Source organism: Schistocerca serialis, unplaced genomic scaffold (assembly GCF_023864345.2).
Source record: "Schistocerca serialis cubense isolate TAMUIC-IGC-003099 unplaced genomic scaffold, iqSchSeri2.2 HiC_scaffold_362, whole genome shotgun sequence".
NCBI lineage: Eukaryota > Metazoa > Arthropoda > Insecta > Orthoptera > Acrididae > Schistocerca > Schistocerca serialis.
Genome location: NW_026047936.1, coordinates 12,601 through 36,137, shown reverse-complemented (window position 1 = coordinate 36,137; position 23,537 = coordinate 12,601). Strand labels below are relative to the sequence as shown.

The window sequence follows — 23,537 nt, the reverse complement described above, 5'->3', positions numbered from 1 at the left end:
TTCCCGTTGTTAGCATGACACATTAACTTAGTGAGCATACTGCCCACGCAATACGGCCGCTTCAGAACTCCAGCACCTGAACCACCGTTTCATCTATCTTTATTAAGGCCTTAAGATTCATTTAAACACGTATGCGTTGCTGTTGAGGTTTTCTCGCTGTCGCTTGGAACCCAGAGCCACAGCACAACAACAACGGAAACGTCCGTGAGAAGAGCTAAACCTCGACGCAGGAAAAGTATGTTCCGCTATTTCTTTTCGACCGCTCGGGCTGTCACTGTCGTCTCTAGTAAAATCTGCGGCGTGTTCCTGCATAATTTACTTGTTCTGTAAGATCAAGGGAGTATGTTAGTTTCAGAATGTTTAAAATGCTTTGTCAGATGTGGGGTTCGAACCCACGCTCCCTTGCGGGAACCAGAGCTTAAATCTGGCGCCTTAGACCGCTCGGCCAATCTGACGTGCGAGGCAAGAGCTCCAGAGACTTCCATCTCTAGCAATATCTCAAAGAACCTCACTGCGAAATCTGTTTCTTTTTTCGGTAGGATGGAATTATGTCAGTTTTAGAAAATTTAAGACGCAATGTCAGACATGGCGTAGAAAATGCACCCTCCCTTTCGGGAAGCAATGTGGCGCGTTGGACCGCTTTCTTCCGTCGTTTCTAGTTTGAACTGTAACTAGCAAAACTGTATTTAGTAATAGGAACATTTTCACATTGATGCAAAGAAAACTAGATATTGGCCAACGGCAAATAAGGCCGTTTCCTAGCAACAGCCACGCTGTGCATCACGCACTCGTGGGAAGCCAATGAAATACTTCCCGTGAGGCTCAAACTGTCGACCTTCACTTTACAATACTTAGGCACTGCCCCGGTGGTACCGACGCGTACATACTGAAACGTCTTTGGATCGTCAGTGAGTACTTCATATTAGAAATTTCGTGTTCGCCCTGATGTGCATTAAAGGGCAGATTCTTCAGTAAAAGTTAGTTCTGCGCTCAGTTTCAGTATATGGCCCTAGCAGCACCAGGAAAACGGGTTCACATGTGCTCGCCTTCCACTCGGCGTTGAGCGCCTACAGCGAGATTGCCTTCGGCCTCTGGCGCCAGGAGGGAAGGCGACACATCACGGCGCAAGCAGCGCGTAGCAGAAGGCGGTGGTGCTGTGTCGGTCAGCATGGTTGCTTCCCAAGTAGCTGATCCGGGTTCGAAACCCGGACACCGCACCGAAGTTGTCTTCTTTACCCAGGAGAGTGTTTCCAACGCTCGCGATCGTCGAATTTCCGAACTGTCGTGTTACGAATGGTTTTCCTTCGCCCCTCGTCCCGCTCCGCGTAGGCTAGTGCGGATTGCGATTCACAGCATCGTGTGTCCCCATGTGTCGACTTGTCTCGACTTTGCTCGGCTGACGCGAAAGCTGACGCTTGCAAATGGTCGTATATGTAGAGGAAGGGCGCTAGAAACGACTGGGAGAGACCAACTCGACAAACGCACAACGGACCCTTTCATTTGACTGTGGCCGCAGGTTCGCGAATTTGCGTCCCGAGAGGCAAGAGAGGGGTCAGCGTGCTGGACCGTATCATTACCGCGCAGCAACACCGAAAACTAAGGGAAAAGGCAAAATAAAAGATTCCAACAGCACGCAGACTTCCTAGTTAGCCACTGAGCCGTGTACTAAGCACGCAAAAACGCTGCTTAACTTCGGTGATCGGACGAGAACCCGCGTCGTCAGCGTGGCACACAAGTCGGCGAGAACGTTTCCAGACGTGCGGACATCTCAGTCCTTGTACAGATCACTTGGGATTTGCCTGGCAGTCTCTCGCGCTGCCTTTTAGGGAAGCAATATGGAATATCCCTTGGTGGGATGTAACCCATAGCCTTCCCGTTGTTAGCATGACACATTAACTTAGTGAGCATACTGCCCACGCAATACGGCCGCTTCAGAACTCCAGCACCTGAACCACCGTTTCATCTATCTTTATTAAGGCCTTAAGATTCATTTAAACACGTATGCGTTGCTGTTGAGGTTTTCTCGCTGTCGCTTGGAACCCAGAGCCACAGCACAACAACAACGGAAACGTCCGTGAGAAGAGCTAAACCTCGACGCAGGAAAAGTATGTTCCGCTATTTCTTTTCGACCGCTCGGGCTGTCACTGTCGTCTCTAGTAAAATCTGCGGCGTGTTCCTGCATAATTTACTTGTTCTGTAAGATCAAGGGAGTATGTTAGTTTCAGAATGTTTAAAATGCTTTGTCAGATGTGGGGTTCGAACCCACGCTCCCTTGCGGGAACCAGAGCTTAAATCTGGCGCCTTAGACCGCTCGGCCAATCTGACGTGCGAGGCAAGAGCTCCAGAGACTTCCATCTCTAGCAATATCTCAAAGAACCTCACTGCGAAATCTGTTTCTTTTTTCGGTAGGATGGAATTATGTCAGTTTTAGAAAATTTAAGACGCAATGTCAGACATGGCGTAGAAAATGCACCCTCCCTTTCGGGAAGCAATGTGGCGCGTTGGACCGCTTTCTTCCGTCGTTTCTAGTTTGAACTGTAACTAGCAAAACTGTATTTAGTAATAGGAACATTTTCACATTGATGCAAAGAAAACTAGATATTGGCCAACGGCAAATAAGGCCGTTTCCTAGCAACAGCCACGCTGTGCATCACGCACATCGTGGGAAGCCAATGAAATACTTCCCGTGAGGCTCAAACTGTCGACCTTCACTTTACAATACTTAGGCACTGCCCCGGTGGTACCGACGCGTACATACTGAAACGTCTTTGGATCGTCAGTGAGTACTTCATATTAGAAATTTCGTGTTCGCCCTGATGTGCATTAAAGGGCAGATTCTTCAGTAAAAGTTAGTTCTGCGCTCAGTTTCAGTATATGGCCCTAGCAGCACCAGGAAAACGGGTTCACATGTGCTCGCCTTCCACTCGGCGTTGAGCGCCTACAGCGAGATTGCCTTCGGCCTCTGGCGCCAGGAGGGAAGGCGACACATCACGGCGCAAGCAGCGCGTAGCAGAAGGCGGTGGTGCTGTGTCGGTCAGCATGGTTGCTTCCCAAGTAGCTGATCCGGGTTCGAAACCCGGACACCGCACCGAAGTTGTCTTCTTTACCCAGGAGAGTGTTTCCAACGCTCGCGATCGTCGAATTTCCGAACTGTCGTGTTACGAATGGTTTTCCTTCGCCCCTCGTCCCGCTCCGCGTAGGCTAGTGCGGATTGCGATTCACAGCATCGTGTGTCCCCATGTGTCGACTTGTCTCGACTTTGCTCGGCTGACGCGAAAGCTGACGCTTGCAAATGGTCGTATATGTAGAGGAAGGGCGCTAGAAACGACTGGGAGAGACCAACTCGACAAACGCACAACGGACCCTTTCATTTGACTGTGGCCGCAGGTTCGCGAATTTGCGTCCCGAGAGGCAAGAGAGGGGTCAGCGTGCTGGACCGTATCATTACCGCGCAGCAACACCGAAAACTAAGGGAAAAGGCAAAATAAAAGATTCCAACAGCACGCAGACTTCCTAGTTAGCCACTGAGCCGTGTACTAAGCACGCAAAAACGCTGCTTAACTTCGGTGATCGGACGAGAACCCGCGTCGTCAGCGTGGCACACAAGTCGGCGAGAACGTTTCCAGACGTGCGGACATCTCAGTCCTTGTACAGATCACTTGGGATTTGCCTGGCAGTCTCTCGCGCTGCCTTTTAGGGAAGCAATATGGAATATCCCTTGGTGGGATGTAACCCATAGCCTTCCCGTTGTTAGCATGACACATTAACTTAGTGAGCATACTGCCCACGCAATACGGCCGCTTCAGAACTCCAGCACCTGAACCACCGTTTCATCTATCTTTATTAAGGCCTTAAGATTCATTTAAACACGTATGCGTTGCTGTTGAGGTTTTCTCGCTGTCGCTTGGAACCCAGAGCCACAGCACAACAACAACGGAAACGTCCGTGAGAAGAGCTAAACCTCGACGCAGGAAAAGTATGTTCCGCTATTTCTTTTCGACCGCTCGGGCTGTCACTGTCGTCTCTAGTAAAATCTGCGGCGTGTTCCTGCATAATTTACTTGTTCTGTAAGATCAAGGGAGTATGTTAGTTTCAGAATGTTTAAAATGCTTTGTCAGATGTGGGGTTCGAACCCACGCTCCCTTGCGGGAACCAGAGCTTAAATCTGGCGCCTTAGACCGCTCGGCCAATCTGACGTGCGAGGCAAGAGCTCCAGAGACTTCCATCTCTAGCAATATCTCAAAGAACCTCACTGCGAAATCTGTTTCTTTTTTCGGTAGGATGGAATTATGTCAGTTTTAGAAAATTTAAGACGCAATGTCAGACATGGCGTAGAAAATGCACCCTCCCTTTCGGGAAGCAATGTGGCGCGTTGGACCGCTTTCTTCCGTCGTTTCTAGTTTGAACTGTAACTAGCAAAACTGTATTTAGTAATAGGAACATTTTCACATTGATGCAAAGAAAACTAGATATTGGCCAACGGCAAATAAGGCCGTTTCCTAGCAACAGCCACGCTGTGCATCACGCACTCGTGGGAAGCCAATGAAATACTTCCCGTGAGGCTCAAACTGTCGACCTTCACTTTACAATACTTAGGCACTGCCCCGGTGGTACCGACGCGTACATACTGAAACGTCTTTGGATCGTCAGTGAGTACTTCATATTAGAAATTTCGTGTTCGCCCTGATGTGCATTAAAGGGCAGATTCTTCAGTAAAAGTTAGTTCTGCGCTCAGTTTCAGTATATGGCCCTAGCAGCACCAGGAAAACGGGTTCACATGTGCTCGCCTTCCACTCGGCGTTGAGCGCCTACAGCGAGATTGCCTTCGGCCTCTGGCGCCAGGAGGGAAGGCGACACATCACGGCGCAAGCAGCGCGTAGCAGAAGGCGGTGGTGCTGTGTCGGTCAGCATGGTTGCTTCCCAAGTAGCTGATCCGGGTTCGAAACCCGGACACCGCACCGAAGTTGTCTTCTTTACCCAGGAGAGTGTTTCCAACGCTCGCGATCGTCGAATTTCCGAACTGTCGTGTTACGAATGGTTTTCCTTCGCCCCTCGTCCCGCTCCGCGTAGGCTAGTGCGGATTGCGATTCACAGCATCGTGTGTCCCCATGTGTCGACTTGTCTCGACTTTGCTCGGCTGACGCGAAAGCTGACGCTTGCAAATGGTCGTATATGTAGAGGAAGGGCGCTAGAAACGACTGGGAGAGACCAACTCGACAAACGCACAACGGACCCTTTCATTTGACTGTGGCCGCAGGTTCGCGAATTTGCGTCCCGAGAGGCAAGAGAGGGGTCAGCGTGCTGGACCGTATCATTACCGCGCAGCAACACCGAAAACTAAGGGAAAAGGCAAAATAAAAGATTCCAACAGCACGCAGACTTCCTAGTTAGCCACTGAGCCGTGTACTAAGCACGCAAAAACGCTGCTTAACTTCGGTGATCGGACGAGAACCCGCGTCGTCAGCGTGGCACACAAGTCGGCGAGAACGTTTCCAGACGTGCGGACATCTCAGTCCTTGTACAGATCACTTGGGATTTGCCTGGCAGTCTCTCGCGCTGCCTTTTAGGGAAGCAATATGGAATATCCCTTGGTGGGATGTAACCCATAGCCTTCCCGTTGTTAGCATGACACATTAACTTAGTGAGCATACTGCCCACGCAATACGGCCGCTTCAGAACTCCAGCACCTGAACCACCGTTTCATCTATCTTTATTAAGGCCTTAAGATTCATTTAAACACGTATGCGTTGCTGTTGAGGTTTTCTCGCTGTCGCTTGGAACCCAGAGCCACAGCACAACAACAACGGAAACGTCCGTGAGAAGAGCTAAACCTCGACGCAGGAAAAGTATGTTCCGCTATTTCTTTTCGACCGCTCGGGCTGTCACTGTCGTCTCTAGTAAAATCTGCGGCGTGTTCCTGCATAATTTACTTGTTCTGTAAGATCAAGGGAGTATGTTAGTTTCAGAATGTTTAAAATGCTTTGTCAGATGTGGGGTTCGAACCCACGCTCCCTTGCGGGAACCAGAGCTTAAATCTGGCGCCTTAGACCGCTCGGCCAATCTGACGTGCGAGGCAAGAGCTCCAGAGACTTCCATCTCTAGCAATATCTCAAAGAACCTCACTGCGAAATCTGTTTCTTTTTTCGGTAGGATGGAATTATGTCAGTTTTAGAAAATTTAAGACGCAATGTCAGACATGGCGTAGAAAATGCACCCTCCCTTTCGGGAAGCAATGTGGCGCGTTGGACCGCTTTCTTCCGTCGTTTCTAGTTTGAACTGTAACTAGCAAAACTGTATTTAGTAATAGGAACATTTTCACATTGATGCAAAGAAAACTAGATATTGGCCAACGGCAAATAAGGCCGTTTCCTAGCAACAGCCACGCTGTGCATCACGCACTCGTGGGAAGCCAATGAAATACTTCCCGTGAGGCTCAAACTGTCGACCTTCACTTTACAATACTTAGGCACTGCCCCGGTGGTACCGACGCGTACATACTGAAACGTCTTTGGATCGTCAGTGAGTACTTCATATTAGAAATTTCGTGTTCGCCCTGATGTGCATTAAAGGGCAGATTCTTCAGTAAAAGTTAGTTCTGCGCTCAGTTTCAGTATATGGCCCTAGCAGCACCAGGAAAACGGGTTCACATGTGCTCGCCTTCCACTCGGCGTTGAGCGCCTACAGCGAGATTGCCTTCGGCCTCTGGCGCCAGGAGGGAAGGCGACACATCACGGCGCAAGCAGCGCGTAGCAGAAGGCGGTGGTGCTGTGTCGGTCAGCATGGTTGCTTCCCAAGTAGCTGATCCGGGTTCGAAACCCGGACACCGCACCGAAGTTGTCTTCTTTACCCAGGAGAGTGTTTCCAACGCTCGCGATCGTCGAATTTCCGAACTGTCGTGTTACGAATGGTTTTCCTTCGCCCCTCGTCCCGCTCCGCGTAGGCTAGTGCGGATTGCGATTCACAGCATCGTGTGTCCCCATGTGTCGACTTGTCTCGACTTTGCTCGGCTGACGCGAAAGCTGACGCTTGCAAATGGTCGTATATGTAGAGGAAGGGCGCTAGAAACGACTGGGAGAGACCAACTCGACAAACGCACAACGGACCCTTTCATTTGACTGTGGCCGCAGGTTCGCGAATTTGCGTCCCGAGAGGCAAGAGAGGGGTCAGCGTGCTGGACCGTATCATTACCGCGCAGCAACACCGAAAACTAAGGGAAAAGGCAAAATAAAAGATTCCAACAGCACGCAGACTTCCTAGTTAGCCACTGAGCCGTGTACTAAGCACGCAAAAACGCTGCTTAACTTCGGTGATCGGACGAGAACCCGCGTCGTCAGCGTGGCACACAAGTCGGCGAGAACGTTTCCAGACGTGCGGACATCTCAGTCCTTGTACAGATCACTTGGGATTTGCCTGGCAGTCTCTCGCGCTGCCTTTTAGGGAAGCAATATGGAATATCCCTTGGTGGGATGTAACCCATAGCCTTCCCGTTGTTAGCATGACACATTAACTTAGTGAGCATACTGCCCACGCAATACGGCCGCTTCAGAACTCCAGCACCTGAACCACCGTTTCATCTATCTTTATTAAGGCCTTAAGATTCATTTAAACACGTATGCGTTGCTGTTGAGGTTTTCTCGCTGTCGCTTGGAACCCAGAGCCACAGCACAACAACAACGGAAACGTCCGTGAGAAGAGCTAAACCTCGACGCAGGAAAAGTATGTTCCGCTATTTCTTTTCGACCGCTCGGGCTGTCACTGTCGTCTCTAGTAAAATCTGCGGCGTGTTCCTGCATAATTTACTTGTTCTGTAAGATCAAGGGAGTATGTTAGTTTCAGAATGTTTAAAATGCTTTGTCAGATGTGGGGTTCGAACCCACGCTCCCTTGCGGGAACCAGAGCTTAAATCTGGCGCCTTAGACCGCTCGGCCAATCTGACGTGCGAGGCAAGAGCTCCAGAGACTTCCATCTCTAGCAATATCTCAAAGAACCTCACTGCGAAATCTGTTTCTTTTTTCGGTAGGATGGAATTATGTCAGTTTTAGAAAATTTAAGACGCAATGTCAGACATGGCGTAGAAAATGCACCCTCCCTTTCGGGAAGCAATGTGGCGCGTTGGACCGCTTTCTTCCGTCGTTTCTAGTTTGAACTGTAACTAGCAAAACTGTATTTAGTAATAGGAACATTTTCACATTGATGCAAAGAAAACTAGATATTGGCCAACGGCAAATAAGGCCGTTTCCTAGCAACAGCCACGCTGTGCATCACGCACTCGTGGGAAGCCAATGAAATACTTCCCGTGAGGCTCAAACTGTCGACCTTCACTTTACAATACTTAGGCACTGCCCCGGTGGTACCGACGCGTACATACTGAAACGTCTTTGGATCGTCAGTGAGTACTTCATATTAGAAATTTCGTGTTCGCCCTGATGTGCATTAAAGGGCAGATTCTTCAGTAAAAGTTAGTTCTGCGCTCAGTTTCAGTATATGGCCCTAGCAGCACCAGGAAAACGGGTTCACATGTGCTCGCCTTCCACTCGGCGTTGAGCGCCTACAGCGAGATTGCCTTCGGCCTCTGGCGCCAGGAGGGAAGGCGACACATCACGGCGCAAGCAGCGCGTAGCAGAAGGCGGTGGTGCTGTGTCGGTCAGCATGGTTGCTTCCCAAGTAGCTGATCCGGGTTCGAAACCCGGACACCGCACCGAAGTTGTCTTCTTTACCCAGGAGAGTGTTTCCAACGCTCGCGATCGTCGAATTTCCGAACTGTCGTGTTACGAATGGTTTTCCTTCGCCCCTCGTCCCGCTCCGCGTAGGCTAGTGCGGATTGCGATTCACAGCATCGTGTGTCCCCATGTGTCGACTTGTCTCGACTTTGCTCGGCTGACGCGAAAGCTGACGCTTGCAAATGGTCGTATATGTAGAGGAAGGGCGCTAGAAACGACTGGGAGAGACCAACTCGACAAACGCACAACGGACCCTTTCATTTGACTGTGGCCGCAGGTTCGCGAATTTGCGTCCCGAGAGGCAAGAGAGGGGTCAGCGTGCTGGACCGTATCATTACCGCGCAGCAACACCGAAAACTAAGGGAAAAGGCAAAATAAAAGATTCCAACAGCACGCAGACTTCCTAGTTAGCCACTGAGCCGTGTACTAAGCACGCAAAAACGCTGCTTAACTTCGGTGATCGGACGAGAACCCGCGTCGTCAGCGTGGCACACAAGTCGGCGAGAACGTTTCCAGACGTGCGGACATCTCAGTCCTTGTACAGATCACTTGGGATTTGCCTGGCAGTCTCTCGCGCTGCCTTTTAGGGAAGCAATATGGAATATCCCTTGGTGGGATGTAACCCATAGCCTTCCCGTTGTTAGCATGACACATTAACTTAGTGAGCATACTGCCCACGCAATACGGCCGCTTCAGAACTCCAGCACCTGAACCACCGTTTCATCTATCTTTATTAAGGCCTTAAGATTCATTTAAACACGTATGCGTTGCTGTTGAGGTTTTCTCGCTGTCGCTTGGAACCCAGAGCCACAGCACAACAACAACGGAAACGTCCGTGAGAAGAGCTAAACCTCGACGCAGGAAAAGTATGTTCCGCTATTTCTTTTCGACCGCTCGGGCTGTCACTGTCGTCTCTAGTAAAATCTGCGGCGTGTTCCTGCATAATTTACTTGTTCTGTAAGATCAAGGGAGTATGTTAGTTTCAGAATGTTTAAAATGCTTTGTCAGATGTGGGGTTCGAACCCACGCTCCCTTGCGGGAACCAGAGCTTAAATCTGGCGCCTTAGACCGCTCGGCCAATCTGACGTGCGAGGCAAGAGCTCCAGAGACTTCCATCTCTAGCAATATCTCAAAGAACCTCACTGCGAAATCTGTTTCTTTTTTCGGTAGGATGGAATTATGTCAGTTTTAGAAAATTTAAGACGCAATGTCAGACATGGCGTAGAAAATGCACCCTCCCTTTCGGGAAGCAATGTGGCGCGTTGGACCGCTTTCTTCCGTCGTTTCTAGTTTGAACTGTAACTAGCAAAACTGTATTTAGTAATAGGAACATTTTCACATTGATGCAAAGAAAACTAGATATTGGCCAACGGCAAATAAGGCCGTTTCCTAGCAACAGCCACGCTGTGCATCACGCACTCGTGGGAAGCCAATGAAATACTTCCCGTGAGGCTCAAACTGTCGACCTTCACTTTACAATAATTAGGCACTGCCCCGGTGGTACCGACGCGTACATACTGAAACGTCTTTGGATCGTCAGTGAGTACTTCATATTAGAAATTTCGTGTTCGCCCTGATGTGCATTAAAGGGCAGATTCTTCAGTAAAAGTTAGTTCTGCGCTCAGTTTCAGTATATGGCCCTAGCAGCACCAGGAAAACGGGTTCACATGTGCTCGCCTTCCACTCGGCGTTGAGCGCCTACAGCGAGATTGCCTTCGGCCTCTGGCGCCAGGAGGGAAGGCGACACATCACGGCGCAAGCAGCGCGTAGCAGAAGGCGGTGGTGCTGTGTCGGTCAGCATGGTTGCTTCCCAAGTAGCTGATCCGGGTTCGAAACCCGGACACCGCACGGAAGTTGTCTTCTTTACCCAGGAGAGTGTTTCCAACGCTCGCGATCGTCGAATTTCCGAACTGTCGTGTTACGAATGGTTTTCCTTCGCCCCTCGTCCCGCTCCGCGTAGGCTAGTGCGGATTGCGATTCACAGCATCGTGTGTCCCCATGTGTCGACTTGTCTCGACTTTGCTCGGCTGACGCGAAAGCTGACGCTTGCAAATGGTCGTATATGTAGAGGAAGGGCGCTAGAAACGACTGGGAGAGACCAACTCGACAAACGCACAACGGACCCTTTCATTTGACTGTGGCCGCAGGTTCGCGAATTTGCGTCCCGAGAGGCAAGAGAGGGGTCAGCGTGCTGGACCGTATCATTACCGCGCAGCAACACCGAAAACTAAGGGAAAAGGCAAAATAAAAGATTCCAACAGCACGCAGACTTCCTAGTTAGCCACTGAGCCGTGTACTAAGCACGCAAAAACGCTGCTTAACTTCGGTGATCGGACGAGAACCCGCGTCGTCAGCGTGGCACACAAGTCGGCGAGAACGTTTCCAGACGTGCGGACATCTCAGTCCTTGTACAGATCACTTGGGATTTGCCTGGCAGTCTCTCGCGCTGCCTTTTAGGGAAGCAATATGGAATATCCCTTGGTGGGATGTAACCCATAGCCTTCCCGTTGTTAGCATGACACATTAACTTAGTGAGCATACTGCCCACGCAATACGGCCGCTTCAGAACTCCAGCACCTGAACCACCGTTTCATCTATCTTTATTAAGGCCTTAAGATTCATTTAAACACGTATGCGTTGCTGTTGAGGTTTTCTCGCTGTCGCTTGGAACCCAGAGCCACAGCACAACAACAACGGAAACGTCCGTGAGAAGAGCTAAACCTCGACGCAGGAAAAGTATGTTCCGCTATTTCTTTTCGACCGCTCGGGCTGTCACTGTCGTCTCTAGTAAAATCTGCGGCGTGTTCCTGCATAATTTACTTGTTCTGTAAGATCAAGGGAGTATGTTAGTTTCAGAATGTTTAAAATGCTTTGTCAGATGTGGGGTTCGAACCCACGCTCCCTTGCGGGAACCAGAGCTTAAATCTGGCGCCTTAGACCGCTCGGCCAATCTGACGTGCGAGGCAAGAGCTCCAGAGACTTCCATCTCTAGCAATATCTCAAAGAACCTCACTGCGAAATCTGTTTCTTTTTTCGGTAGGATGGAATTATGTCAGTTTTAGAAAATTTAAGACGCAATGTCAGACATGGCGTAGAAAATGCACCCTCCCTTTCGGGAAGCAATGTGGCGCGTTGGACCGCTTTCTTCCGTCGTTTCTAGTTTGAACTGTAACTAGCAAAACTGTATTTAGTAATAGGAACATTTTCACATTGATGCAAAGAAAACTAGATATTGGCCAACGGCAAATAAGGCCGTTTCCTAGCAACAGCCACGCTGTGCATCACGCACTCGTGGGAAGCCAATGAAATACTTCCCGTGAGGCTCAAACTGTCGACCTTCACTTTACAATACTTAGGCACTGCCCCGGTGGTACCGACGCGTACATACTGAAACGTCTTTGGATCGTCAGTGAGTACTTCATATTAGAAATTTCGTGTTCGCCCTGATGTGCATTAAAGGGCAGATTCTTCAGTAAAAGTTAGTTCTGCGCTCAGTTTCAGTATATGGCCCTAGCAGCACCAGGAAAACGGGTTCACATGTGCTCGCCTTCCACTCGGCGTTGAGCGCCTACAGCGAGATTGCCTTCGGCCTCTGGCGCCAGGAGGGAAGGCGACACATCACGGCGCAAGCAGCGCGTAGCAGAAGGCGGTGGTGCTGTGTCGGTCAGCATGGTTGCTTCCCAAGTAGCTGATCCGGGTTCGAAACCCGGACACCGCACCGAAGTTGTCTTCTTTACCCAGGAGAGTGTTTCCAACGCTCGCGATCGTCGAATTTCCGAACTGTCGTGTTACGAATGGTTTTCCTTCGCCCCTCGTCCCGCTCCGCGTAGGCTAGTGCGGATTGCGATTCACAGCATCGTGTGTCCCCATGTGTCGACTTGTCTCGACTTTGCTCGGCTGACGCGAAAGCTGACGCTTGCAAATGGTCGTATATGTAGAGGAAGGGCGCTAGAAACGACTGGGAGAGACCAACTCGACAAACGCACAACGGACCCTTTCATTTGACTGTGGCCGCAGGTTCGCGAATTTGCGTCCCGAGAGGCAAGAGAGGGGTCAGCGTGCTGGACCGTATCATTACCGCGCAGCAACACCGAAAACTAAGGGAAAAGGCAAAATAAAAGATTCCAACAGCACGCAGACTTCCTAGTTAGCCACTGAGCCGTGTACTAAGCACGCAAAAACGCTGCTTAACTTCGGTGATCGGACGAGAACCCGCGTCGTCAGCGTGGCACACAAGTCGGCGAGAACGTTTCCAGACGTGCGGACATCTCAGTCCTTGTACAGATCACTTGGGATTTGCCTGGCAGTCTCTCGCGCTGCCTTTTAGGGAAGCAATATGGAATATCCCTTGGTGGGATGTAACCCATAGCCTTCCCGTTGTTAGCATGACACATTAACTTAGTGAGCATACTGCCCACGCAATACGGCCGCTTCAGAACTCCAGCACCTGAACCACCGTTTCATCTATCTTTATTAAGGCCTTAAGATTCATTTAAACACGTATGCGTTGCTGTTGAGGTTTTCTCGCTGTCGCTTGGAACCCAGAGCCACAGCACAACAACAACGGAAACGTCCGTGAGAAGAGCTAAACCTCGACGCAGGAAAAGTATGTTCCGCTATTTCTTTTCGACCGCTCGGGCTGTCACTGTCGTCTCTAGTAAAATCTGCGGCGTGTTCCTGCATAATTTACTTGTTCTGTAAGATCAAGGGAGTATGTTAGTTTCAGAATGTTTAAAATGCTTTGTCAGATGTGGGGTTCGAACCCACGCTCCCTTGCGGGAACCAGAGCTTAAATCTGGCGCCTTAGACCGCTCGGCCAATCTGACGTGCGAGGCAAGAGCTCCAGAGACTTCCATCTCTAGCAATATCTCAAAGAACCTCACTGCGAAATCTGTTTCTTTTTTCGGTAGGATGGAATTATGTCAGTTTTAGAAAATTTAAGACGCAATGTCAGACATGGCGTAGAAAATGCACCCTCCCTTTCGGGAAGCAATGTGGCGCGTTGGACCGCTTTCTTCCGTCGTTTCTAGTTTGAACTGTAACTAGCAAAACTGTATTTAGTAATAGGAACATTTTCACATTGATGCAAAGAAAACTAGATATTGGCCAACGGCAAATAAGGCCGTTTCCTAGCAACAGCCACGCTGTGCATCACGCACTCGTGGGAAGCCAATGAAATACTTCCCGTGAGGCTCAAACTGTCGACCTTCACTTTACAATACTTAGGCACTGCCCCGGTGGTACCGACGCGTACATACTGAAACGTCTTTGGATCGTCAGTGAGTACTTCATATTAGAAATTTCGTGTTCGCCCTGATGTGCATTAAAGGGCAGATTCTTCAGTAAAAGTTAGTTCTGCGCTCAGTTTCAGTATATGGCCCTAGCAGCACCAGGAAAACGGGTTCACATGTGCTCGCCTTCCACTCGGCGTTGAGCGCCTACAGCGAGATTGCCTTCGGCCTCTGGCGCCAGGAGGGAAGGCGACACATCACGGCGCAAGCAGCGCGTAGCAGAAGGCGGTGGTGCTGTGTCGGTCAGCATGGTTGCTTCCCAAGTAGCTGATCCGGGTTCGAAACCCGGACACCGCACCGAAGTTGTCTTCTTTACCCAGGAGAGTGTTTCCAACGCTCGCGATCGTCGAATTTCCGAACTGTCGTGTTACGAATGGTTTTCCTTCGCCCCTCGTCCCGCTCCGCGTAGGCTAGTGCGGATTGCGATTCACAGCATCGTGTGTCCCCATGTGTCGACTTGTCTCGACTTTGCTCGGCTGACGCGAAAGCTGACGCTTGCAAATGGTCGTATATGTAGAGGAAGGGCGCTAGAAACGACTGGGAGAGACCAACTCGACAAACGCACAACGGACCCTTTCATTTGACTGTGGCCGCAGGTTCGCGAATTTGCGTCCCGAGAGGCAAGAGAGGGGTCAGCGTGCTGGACCGTATCATTACCGCGCAGCAACACCGAAAACTAAGGGAAAAGGCAAAATAAAAGATTCCAACAGCACGCAGACTTCCTAGTTAGCCACTGAGCCGTGTACTAAGCACGCAAAAACGCTGCTTAACTTCGGTGATCGGACGAGAACCCGCGTCGTCAGCGTGGCACACAAGTCGGCGAGAACGTTTCCAGACGTGCGGACATCTCAGTCCTTGTACAGATCACTTGGGATTTGCCTGGCAGTCTCTCGCGCTGCCTTTTAGGGAAGCAATATGGAATATCCCTTGGTGGGATGTAACCCATAGCCTTCCCGTTGTTAGCATGACACATTAACTTAGTGAGCATACTGCCCACGCAATACGGCCGCTTCAGAACTCCAGCACCTGAACCACCGTTTCATCTATCTTTATTAAGGCCTTAAGATTCATTTAAACACGTATGCGTTGCTGTTGAGGTTTTCTCGCTGTCGCTTGGAACCCAGAGCCACAGCACAACAACAACGGAAACGTCCGTGAGAAGAGCTAAACCTCGACGCAGGAAAAGTATGTTCCGCTATTTCTTTTCGACCGCTCGGGCTGTCACTGTCGTCTCTAGTAAAATCTGCGGCGTGTTCCTGCATAATTTACTTGTTCTGTAAGATCAAGGGAGTATGTTAGTTTCAGAATGTTTAAAATGCTTTGTCAGATGTGGGGTTCGAACCCACGCTCCCTTGCGGGAACCAGAGCTTAAATCTGGCGCCTTAGACCGCTCGGCCAATCTGACGTGCGAGGCAAGAGCTCCAGAGACTTCCATCTCTAGCAATATCTCAAAGAACCTCACTGCGAAATCTGTTTCTTTTTTCGGTAGGATGGAATTATGTCAGTTTTAGAAAATTTAAGACGCAATGTCAGACATGGCGTAGAAAATGCACCCTCCCTTTCGGGAAGCAATGTGGCGCGTTGGACCGCTTTCTTCCGTCGTTTCTAGTTTGAACTGTAACTAGCAAAACTGTATTTAGTAATAGGAACATTTTCACATTGATGCAAAGAAAACTAGATATTGGCCAACGGCAAATAAGGCCGTTTCCTAGCAACAGCCACGCTGTGCATCACGCACTCGTGGGAAGCCAATGAAATACTTCCCGTGAGGCTCAAACTGTCGACCTTCACTTTACAATACTTAGGCACTGCCCCGGTGGTACCGACGCGTACATACTGAAACGTCTTTGGATCGTCAGTGAGTACTTCATATTAGAAATTTCGTGTTCGCCCTGATGTGCATTAAAGGGCAGATTCTTCAGTAAAAGTTAGTTCTGCGCTCAGTTTCAGTATATGGCCCTAGCAGCACCAGGAAAACGGGTTCACATGTGCTCGCCTTCCACTCGGCGTTGAGCGCCTACAGCGAGATTGCCTTCGGCCTCTGGCGCCAGGAGGGAAGGCGACACATCACGGCGCAAGCAGCGCGTAGCAGAAGGCGGTGGTGCTGTGTCGGTCAGCATGGTTGCTTCCCAAGTAGCTGATCCGGGTTCGAAACCCGGACACCGCACCGAAGTTGTCTTCTTTACCCAGGAGAGTGTTTCCAACGCTCGCGATCGTCGAATTTCCGAACTGTCGTGTTACGAATGGTTTTCCTTCGCCCCTCGTCCCGCTCCGCGTAGGCTAGTGCGGATTGCGATTCACAGCATCGTGTGTCCCCATGTGTCGACTTGTCTCGACTTTGCTCGGCTGACGCGAAAGCTGACGCTTGCAAATGGTCGTATATGTAGAGGAAGGGCGCTAGAAACGACTGGGAGAGACCAACTCGACAAACGCACAACGGACCCTTTCATTTGACTGTGGCCGCAGGTTCGCGAATTTGCGTCCCGAGAGGCAAGAGAGGGGTCAGCGTGCTGGACCGTATCATTACCGCGCAGCAACACCGAAAACTAAGGGAAAAGGCAAAATAAAAGATTCCAACAGCACGCAGACTTCCTAGTTAGCCACTGAGCCGTGTACTAAGCACGCAAAAACGCTGCTTAACTTCGGTGATCGGACGAGAACCCGCGTCGTCAGCGTGGCACACAAGTCGGCGAGAACGTTTCCAGACGTGCGGACATCTCAGTCCTTGTACAGATCACTTGGGATTTGCCTGGCAGTCTCTCGCGCTGCCTTTTAGGGAAGCAATATGGAATATCCCTTGGTGGGATGTAACCCATAGCCTTCCCGTTGTTAGCATGACACATTAACTTAGTGAGCATACTGCCCACGCAATACGGCCGCTTCAGAACTCCAGCACCTGAACCACCGTTTCATCTATCTTTATTAAGGCCTTAAGATTCATTTAAACACGTATGCGTTGCTGTTGAGGTTTTCTCGCTGTCGCTTGGAACCCAGAGCCACAGCACAACAACAACGGAAACGTCCGTGAGAAGAGCTAAACCTCGACGCAGGAAAAGTATGTTCCGCTATTTCTTTTCGACCGCTCGGGCTGTCACTGTCGTCTCTAGTAAAATCTGCGGCGTGTTCCTGCATAATTTACTTGTTCTGTAAGATCAAGGGAGTATGTTAGTTTCAGAATGTTTAAAATGCTTTGTCAGATGTGGGGTTCGAACCCACGCTCCCTTGCGGGAACCAGAGCTTAAATCTGGCGCCTTAGACCGCTCGGCCAATCTGACGTGCGAGGCAAGAGCTCCAGAGACTTCCATCTCTAGCAATATCTCAAAGAACCTCACTGCGAAATCTGTTTCTTTTTTCGGTAGGATGGAATTATGTCAGTTTTAGAAAATTTAAGACGCAATGTCAGACATGGCGTAGAAAATGCACCCTCCCTTTCGGGAAGCAATGTGGCGCGTTGGACCGCTTTCTTCCGTCGTTTCTAGTTTGAACTGTAACTAGCAAAACTGTATTTAGTAATAGGAACATTTTCACATTGATGCAAAGAAAACTAGATATTGGCCAACGGCAAATAAGGCCGTTTCCTAGCAACAGCCACGCTGTGCATCACGCACTCGTGGGAAGCCAATGAAATACTTCCCGTGAGGCTCAAACTGTCGACCTTCACTTTACAATACTTAGGCACTGCCCCGGTGGTACCGACGCGTACATACTGAAACGTCTTTGGATCGTCAGTGAGTACTTCATATTAGAAATTTCGTGTTCGCCCTGATGTGCATTAAAGGGCAGATTCTTCAGTAAAAGTTAGTTCTGCGCTCAGTTTCAGTATATGGCCCTAGCAGCACCAGGAAAACGGGTTCACATGTGCTCGCCTTCCACTCGGCGTTGAGCGCCTACAGCGAGATTGCCTTCGGCCTCTGGCGCCAGGAGGGAAGGCGACACATCACGGCGCAAGCAGCGCGTAGCAGAAGGCGGTGGTGCTGTGTCGGTCAGCATGGTTGCTTCCCAAGTAGCTGATCCGGGTTCGAAACCCGGACACCGCACCGAAGTTGTCTTCTTTACCCAGGAGAGTGTTTCCAACGCTCGCGATCGTCGAATTTCCGAACTGTCGTGTTACGAATGGTTTTCCTTCGCCCCTCGTCCCGCTCCGCGTAGGCTAGTGCGGATTGCGATTCACAGCATCGTGTGTCCCCATGTGTCGACTTGTCTCGACTTTGCTCGGCTGACGCGAAAGCTGACGCTTGCAAATGGTCGTATATGTAGAGGAAGGGCGCTAGAAACGACTGGGAGAGACCAACTCGACAAACGCACAACGGACCCTTTCATTTGACTGTGGCCGCAGGTTCGCGAATTTGCGTCCCGAGAGGCAAGAGAGGGGTCAGCGTGCTGGACCGTATCATTACCGCGCAGCAACACCGAAAACTAAGGGAAAAGGCAAAATAAAAGATTCCAACAGCACGCAGACTTCCTAGTTAGCCACTGAGCCGTGTACTAAGCACGCAAAAACGCTGCTTAACTTCGGTGATCGGACGAGAACCCGCGTCGTCAGCGTGGCACACAAGTCGGCGAGAACGTTTCCAGACGTGCGGACATCTCAGTCCTTGTACAGATCACTTGGGATTTGCCTGGCAGTCTCTCGCGCTGCCTTTTAGGGAAGCAATATGGAATATCCCTTGGTGGGATGTAACCCATAGCCTTCCCGTTGTTAGCATGACACATTAACTTAGTGAGCATACTGCCCACGCAATACGGCCGCTTCAGAACTCCAGCACCTGAACCACCGTTTCATCTATCTTTATTAAGGCCTTAAGATTCATTTAAACACGTATGCGTTGCTGTTGAGGTTTTCTCGCTGTCGCTTGGAACCCAGAGCCACAGCACAACAACAACGGAAACGTCCGTGAGAAGAGCTAAACCTCGACGCAGGAAAAGTATGTTCCGCTATTTCTTTTCGACCGCTCGGGCTGTCACTGTCGTCTCTAGTAAAATCTGCGGCGTGTTCCTGCATAATTTACTTGTTCTGTAAGATCAAGGGAGTATGTTAGTTTCAGAATGTTTAAAATGCTTTGTCAGATGTGGGGTTCGAACCCACGCTCCCTTGCGGGAACCAGAGCTTAAATCTGGCGCCTTAGACCGCTCGGCCAATCTGACGTGCGAGGCAAGAGCTCCAGAGACTTCCATCTCTAGCAATATCTCAAAGAACCTCACTGCGAAATCTGTTTCTTTTTTCGGTAGGATGGAATTATGTCAGTTTTAAAAAATTTAAGACGCAATGTCAGACATGGCGTAGAAAATGCACCCTCCCTTTCGGGAAGCAATGTGGCGCGTTGGACCGCTTTCTTCCGTCGTTTCTAGTTTGAACTGTAACTAGCAAAACTGTATTTAGTAATAGGAACATTTTCACATTGATGCAAAGAAAACTAGATATTGGCCAACGGCAAATAAGGCCGTTTCCTAGCAACAGCCACGCTGTGCATCACGCACTCGTGGGAAGCCAATGAAATACTTCCCGTGAGGCTCAAACTGTCGACCTTCACTTTACAATACTTAGGCACTGCCCCGGTGGTACCGACGCGTACATACTGAAACGTCTTTGGATCGTCAGTGAGTACTTCATATTAGAAATTTCGTGTTCGCCCTGATGTGCATTAAAGGGCAGATTCTTCAGTAAAAGTTAGTTCTGCGCTCAGTTTCAGTATATGGCCCTAGCAGCACCAGGAAAACGGGTTCACATGTGCTCGCCTTCCACTCGGCGTTGAGCGCCTACAGCGAGATTGCCTTCGGCCTCTGGCGCCAGGAGGGAAGGCGACACATCACGGCGCAAGCAGCGCGTAGCAGAAGGCGGTGGTGCTGTGTCGGTCAGCATGGTTGCTTCCCAAGTAGCTGATCCGGGTTCGAAACCCGGACACCGCACCGAAGTTGTCTTCTTTACCCAGGAGAGTGTTTCCAACGCTCGCGATCGTCGAATTTCCGAACTGTCGTGTTACGAATGGTTTTCCTTCGCCCCTCGTCCCGCTCCGCGTAGGCTAGTGCGGATTGCGATTCACAGCATCGTGTGTCCCCATGTGTCGACTTGTCTCGACTTTGCTCGGCTGACGCGAAAGCTGACGCTTGCAAATGGTCGTATATGTAGAGGAAGGGCGCTAGAAACGACTGGGAGAGACCAACTCGACAAACGCACAACGGACCCTTTCATTTGACTGTGGCCGCAGGTTCGCGAATTTGCGTCCCGAGAGGCAAGAGAGGGGTCAGCGTGCTGGACCGTATCATTACCGCGCAGCAACACCGAAAACTAAGGGAAAAGGCAAAATAAAAGATTCCAACAGCACGCAGACTTCCTAGTTAGCCACTGAGCCGTGTACTAAGCACGCAAAAACGCTGCTTAACTTCGGTGATCGGACGAGAACCCGCGTCGTCAGCGTGGCACACAAGTCGGCGAGAACGTTTCCAGACGTGCGGACATCTCAGTCCTTGTACAGATCACTTGGGATTTGCCTGGCAGTCTCTCGCGCTGCCTTTTAGGGAAGCAATATGGAATATCCCTTGGTGGGATGTAACCCATAGCCTTCCCGTTGTTAGCATGACACATTAACTTAGTGAGCATACTGCCCACGCAATACGGCCGCTTCAGAACTCCAGCACCTGAACCACCGTTTCATCTATCTTTATTAAGGCCTTAAGATTCATTTAAACACGTATGCGTTGCTGTTGAGGTTTTCTCGCTGTCGCTTGGAACCCAGAGCCACAGCACAACAACAACGGAAACGTCCGTGAGAAGAGCTAAACCTCGACGCAGGAAAAGTATGTTCCGCTATTTCTTTTCGACCGCTCGGGCTGTCACTGTCGTCTCTAGTAAAATCTGCGGCGTGTTCCTGCATAATTTACTTGTTCTGTAAGATCAAGGGAGTATGTTAGTTTCAGAATGTTTAAAATGCTTTGTCAGATGTGGGGTTCGAACCCACGCTCCCTTGCGGGAACCAGAGCTTAAATCTGGCGCCTTAGACCGCTCGGCCAATCTGACGTGCGAGGCAAGAGCTCCAGAGACTTCCATCTCTAGCAATATCTCAAAGAACCTCACTGCGAAATCTGTTTCTTTTTTCGGTAGGATGGAATTATGTCAGTTTTAGAAAATTTAAGACGCAATGTCAGACATGGCGTAGAAAATGCACCCTCCCTTTCGGGAAGCAATGTGGCGCGTTGGACCGCTTTCTTCCGTCGTTTCTAGTTTGAACTGTAACTAGCAAAACTGTATTTAGTAATAGGAACATTTTCACATTGATGCAAAGAAAACTAGATATTGGCCAACGGCAAATAAGGCCGTTTCCTAGCAACAGCCACGCTGTGCATCACGCACTCGTGGGAAGCCAATGAAATACTTCCCGTGAGGCTCAAACTGTCGACCTTCACTTTACAATACTTAGGCACTGCCCCGGTGGTACCGACGCGTACATACTGAAACGTCTTTGGATCGTCAGTGAGTACTTCATATTAGAAATTTCGTGTTCGCCCTGATGTGCATTAAAGGGCAGATTCTTCAGTAAAAGTTAGTTCTGCGCTCAGTTTCAGTATATGGCCCTAGCAGCACCAGGAAAACGGGTTCACATGTGCTCGCCTTCCACTCGGCGTTGAGCGCCTACAGCGAGATTGCCTTCGGCCTCTGGCGCCAGGAGGGAAGGCGACACATCACGGCGCAAGCAGCGCGTAGCAGAAGGCGGTGGTGCTGTGTCGGTCAGCATGGTTGCTTCCCAAGTAGCTGATCCGGGTTCGAAACCCGGACACCGCACCGAAGTTGTCTTCTTTACCCAGGAGAGTGTTTCCAACGCTCGCGATCGTCGAATTTCCGAACTGTCGTGTTACGAATGGTTTTCCTTCGCCCCTCGTCCCGCTCCGCGTAGGCTAGTGCGGATTGCGATTCACAGCATCGTGTGTCCCCATGTGTCGACTTGTCTCGACTTTGCTCGGCTGACGCGAAAGCTGACGCTTGCAAATGGTCGTATATGTAGAGGAAGGGCGCTAGAAACGACTGGGAGAGACCAACTCGACAAACGCACAACGGACCCTTTCATTTGACTGTGGCCGCAGGTTCGCGAATTTGCGTCCCGAGAGGCAAGAGAGGGGTCAGCGTGCTGGACCGTATCATTACCGCGCAGCAACACCGAAAACTAAGGGAAAAGGCAAAATAAAAGATTCCAACAGCACGCAGACTTCCTAGTTAGCCACTGAGCCGTGTACTAAGCACGCAAAAACGCTGCTTAACTTCGGTGATCGGACGAGAACCCGCGTCGTCAGCGTGGCACACAAGTCGGCGAGAACGTTTCCAGACGTGCGGACATCTCAGTCCTTGTACAGATCACTTGGGATTTGCCTGGCAGTCTCTCGCGCTGCCTTTTAGGGAAGCAATATGGAATATCCCTTGGTGGGATGTAACCCATAGCCTTCCCGTTGTTAGCATGACACATTAACTTAGTGAGCATACTGCCCACGCAATACGGCCGCTTCAGAACTCCAGCACCTGAACCACCGTTTCATCTATCTTTATTAAGGCCTTAAGATTCATTTAAACACGTATGCGTTGCTGTTGAGGTTTTCTCGCTGTCGCTTGGAACCCAGAGCCACAGCACAACAACAACGGAAACGTCCGTGAGAAGAGCTAAACCTCGACGCAGGAAAAGTATGTTCCGCTATTTCTTTTCGACCGCTCGGGCTGTCACTGTCGTCTCTAGTAAAATCTGCGGCGTGTTCCTGCATAATTTACTTGTTCTGTAAGATCAAGGGAGTATGTTAGTTTCAGAATGTTTAAAATGCTTTGTCAGATGTGGGGTTCGAACCCACGCTCCCTTGCGGGAACCAGAGCTTAAATCTGGCGCCTTAGACCGCTCGGCCAATCTGACGTGCGAGGCAAGAGCTCCAGAGACTTCCATCTCTAGCAATATCTCAAAGAACCTCACTGCGAAATCTGTTTCTTTTTTCGGTAGGATGGAATTATGTCAGTTTTAGAAAATTTAAGACGCAATGTCAGACATGGCGTAGAAAATGCACCCTCCCTTTCGGGAAGCAATGTGGCGCGTTGGACCGCTTTCTTCCGTCGTTTCTAGTTTGAACTGTAACTAGCAAAACTGTATTTAGTAATAGGAACATTTTCACATTGATGCAAAGAAAACTAGATATTGGCCAACGGCAAATAAGGCCGTTTCCTAGCAACAGCCACGCTGTGCATCACGCACTCGTGGGAAGCCAATGAAATACTTCCCGTGAGGCTCAAACTGTCGACCTTCACTTTACAATACTTAGGCACTGCCCCGGTGGTACCGACGCGTACATACTGAAACGTCTTTGGATCGTCAGTGAGTACTTCATATTAGAAATTTCGTGTTCGCCCTGATGTGCATTAAAGGGCAGATTCTTCAGTAAAAGTTAGTTCTGCGCTCAGTTTCAGTATATGGCCCTAGCAGCACCAGGAAAACGGGTTCACATGTGCTCGCCTTCCACTCGGCGTTGAGCGCCTACAGCGAGATTGCCTTCGGCCTCTGGC

General features: G+C 50.1%; 13 non-coding genes across 13 annotated transcripts; all 13 read right to left on the bottom strand.

The window, feature by feature from the left end:
- Nucleotides 1-371: 371 nt before the first annotated feature.
- Nucleotides 372-455, bottom strand: Trnal-uaa (transfer RNA leucine (anticodon UAA)). The gene has a single exon. It is a non-coding gene; the product is annotated as a tRNA-Leu (tRNA).
- A 1,786-nt stretch (nt 456-2,241) lies between these two features.
- Trnal-uaa (transfer RNA leucine (anticodon UAA)) lies at nt 2,242-2,325 on the bottom strand. The gene has a single exon. It is a non-coding gene; the product is annotated as a tRNA-Leu (tRNA).
- A 1,787-nt stretch (nt 2,326-4,112) lies between these two features.
- Nucleotides 4,113-4,196, bottom strand: Trnal-uaa (transfer RNA leucine (anticodon UAA)). The gene has a single exon. It is a non-coding gene; the product is annotated as a tRNA-Leu (tRNA).
- A 1,786-nt stretch (nt 4,197-5,982) lies between these two features.
- Nucleotides 5,983-6,066, bottom strand: Trnal-uaa (transfer RNA leucine (anticodon UAA)). Its single transcript has one exon. It is a non-coding gene; the product is annotated as a tRNA-Leu (tRNA).
- A 1,786-nt stretch (nt 6,067-7,852) lies between these two features.
- On the bottom strand, nt 7,853-7,936 carry Trnal-uaa (transfer RNA leucine (anticodon UAA)). The gene has a single exon. It is a non-coding gene; the product is annotated as a tRNA-Leu (tRNA).
- Nucleotides 7,937-9,722: 1,786 nt separating this feature from the next.
- Trnal-uaa (transfer RNA leucine (anticodon UAA)) lies at nt 9,723-9,806 on the bottom strand. Its single transcript has one exon. It is a non-coding gene; the product is annotated as a tRNA-Leu (tRNA).
- Nucleotides 9,807-11,592: 1,786 nt separating this feature from the next.
- On the bottom strand, nt 11,593-11,676 carry Trnal-uaa (transfer RNA leucine (anticodon UAA)). The gene has a single exon. It is a non-coding gene; the product is annotated as a tRNA-Leu (tRNA).
- A 1,786-nt stretch (nt 11,677-13,462) lies between these two features.
- On the bottom strand, nt 13,463-13,546 carry Trnal-uaa (transfer RNA leucine (anticodon UAA)). The gene has a single exon. It is a non-coding gene; the product is annotated as a tRNA-Leu (tRNA).
- A 1,786-nt stretch (nt 13,547-15,332) lies between these two features.
- On the bottom strand, nt 15,333-15,416 carry Trnal-uaa (transfer RNA leucine (anticodon UAA)). Its single transcript has one exon. It is a non-coding gene; the product is annotated as a tRNA-Leu (tRNA).
- A 1,786-nt stretch (nt 15,417-17,202) lies between these two features.
- Trnal-uaa (transfer RNA leucine (anticodon UAA)) lies at nt 17,203-17,286 on the bottom strand. The gene has a single exon. It is a non-coding gene; the product is annotated as a tRNA-Leu (tRNA).
- A 1,786-nt stretch (nt 17,287-19,072) lies between these two features.
- Trnal-uaa (transfer RNA leucine (anticodon UAA)) lies at nt 19,073-19,156 on the bottom strand. Its single transcript has one exon. It is a non-coding gene; the product is annotated as a tRNA-Leu (tRNA).
- Nucleotides 19,157-20,942: 1,786 nt separating this feature from the next.
- Trnal-uaa (transfer RNA leucine (anticodon UAA)) lies at nt 20,943-21,026 on the bottom strand. The gene has a single exon. It is a non-coding gene; the product is annotated as a tRNA-Leu (tRNA).
- A 1,786-nt stretch (nt 21,027-22,812) lies between these two features.
- Nucleotides 22,813-22,896, bottom strand: Trnal-uaa (transfer RNA leucine (anticodon UAA)). Its single transcript has one exon. It is a non-coding gene; the product is annotated as a tRNA-Leu (tRNA).
- Between the last annotated feature and the right edge of the window lie 641 nt (nt 22,897-23,537).